The sequence below is a fragment of the Aythya ferina genome (genome assembly GCF_964211825.1).
Source record: "Aythya ferina genome assembly, chromosome: 21".
Classification (NCBI taxonomy): Eukaryota; Metazoa; Chordata; class Aves; order Anseriformes; family Anatidae; genus Aythya; species Aythya ferina.
The window spans coordinates 5,045,554-5,047,759 of record NC_140319.1 but is presented as its reverse complement, the minus strand read 5'-3'; positions in this window follow the sequence as shown (position 1 = coordinate 5,047,759).

Here is a 2,206-nt window from a genome sequence, read left to right as displayed (position 1 = left end):
GAAGGTGTTGACTAATGAAAATTCTGTAAATTCTGAAAATTCCCATCTTTAAATGACAGGAGGCTTTTAAACAGCCCCAGGTAGTCAACACTCAGTAAAATAGGTCCTGCACTTTGCACACGTTCAGAGTCCGTCTGCTTTCACTAATGCAGCCACATCCAGAAGGAGAAAAAAAAAAAGCCAACAAGCACAACACCACACCTTCACTTCCTTCACTTACATTAACTGCTGTACTTGAAAGCTGCAACAACATGCAGATTCACTAGAGGGAGCTTGAATCCCATAATCTCCTACCCCACAGTAAGCATACTTGATTTCACCTGAAAATGTGTGGGGGTGTAAATAACTGCTTATATGCAACACTTACACTATTCAAGCAGCCTGTTTTTTTTTCACTCCATGCAGTTGAATTGCTATTTTAAACTGTTTAAATTAAGTTTTATAATTAAAGCTAACACCTAAATACTCCATTAAGAAGTTAGGGAAACCTGTAAGGTATCTTAAAAAAAAAAAACAAAACAAAACAAAAACGTCAATACAAACTATGTAGCGTAGACACAGATATCTACAACTGTCATTTGCTCAAAACCTGCGTACATATACTTAGCTTTTGATAATGTGCCTGCTTCTCCAAGATACATGAAAAAAATCCTAGCCTTGTAGCAAAAGTAGTACCACTGGTGGTACAAGCAGCTTCTGTGATACAGCACAAATAAGTTATCAAAATGCAGTGAGCTGAACTTTCAATTCAATTGAACTTTTCAATTTGGACCTATCCTGCTTTCTAAAATTCACACTTGACAGAAAAAATGCAAACAATGAACCAACTTAAATTACCATGCTAGGGAACTGATACCTACATCAGCAACCTGAGGTTAACGTCACAGCTCAGTGTGAGAAAAAATTAGACTGGCCAACAACATTTTGCTATATATATCCTGCTATTTTCTGAAAATATGTTCTGAAAATAGCAGGGTAGCTGTGAGTAATAGCTCACCGAAGTGGCAGCCGAGGAATGGTTCACACCTGTTAAGTTCTTGTGGTGTCCTGAGAAAGATTTGGGAATTTCCATGATGAGGTGACCTTGAATTTAAATATATATATAAATTACTGTTGTGTAAGACACTTACCACTACCCTACAGCTCAGGCGACTCAACCTATCATTCTGAAGTTAATTTAAAAATAAACTATGTGACATGCTTTCAGTGCAGGGCACTTCAAAGTTGGGAAGAGAGTCTAAGTAAGACAGAGCTTGCTTTCCCACCGTGAATTGAAAACCATTGAGGGTTAAAGCATGTGTCACTTGCTGGGAGGAATTATTGGATTAAAAGGCTCAAATAAGAATTAGGAAAGTGGAGAATAAAATTTGTACCACAGCAGGAACTTGAAGCACTGTAGAGGGATAGCAAGTCCTAGCGAGAATGAACAGTCCAGAACAGGAAAGAGCATTTGTAACTGGGGAGAAGCACCTGGTAGATCCCTGGAGAAGCAGCTGCATTTAACAGCAGCATTTAATGTCTTCCTTGTCTTTCTAGCAATAATTGTTTTAAGTTCTGCTGCCGCTATTTCACTTCTACTGATCTCAGTCGATCCATACTGTCAAAAGGGACGAGGTGGATGGGAGAATGCACAACAGCGCATGCAGATAGTCTGTGTTTTAAATGTTTTCACTGTAGGGAGCAGTCTTCTGACAAAAGCGAGATGAGTGGAAGGAAGGGAAAATATCTCCTGTTTTTCTAGCATCACACAGGACCTGCACTGAGTAAAGGAAAGCAGGATTAGGCCAGCGGTTTGCAACCAAGGACACGCATTGGGTACTGCTGCCTATTTGACTATTACCCACTGAGCATAGAGTTACACATCTAACGCAGTTTGCTAAGCAAATTTCTCCATGTGATTTTCATCTCTTGGGGTTCTATTTAAAATGATTTCCCAGGACCTACTGAGACTGGATCCCCTGCCCCTATTCCCTCTCCCACATTTTATCACTTCCATGAAACATTTTCTCCAAAATAGCCAAATAATGGTCCCTTACCTGCTCCTGGGTTTGAGCTTTGGTTACGTGGTAGCTCTCAAACCCACATGCCTCTCAACTCAGTTCAGAAGGCCTGGCGATTATATCATAGGAGGCTTGTTCCCTTTTGGAATGGACACCATAAACCTGACGGCACGATCAGAGCCCACATTAGTTGTGTGTGAAAGGTA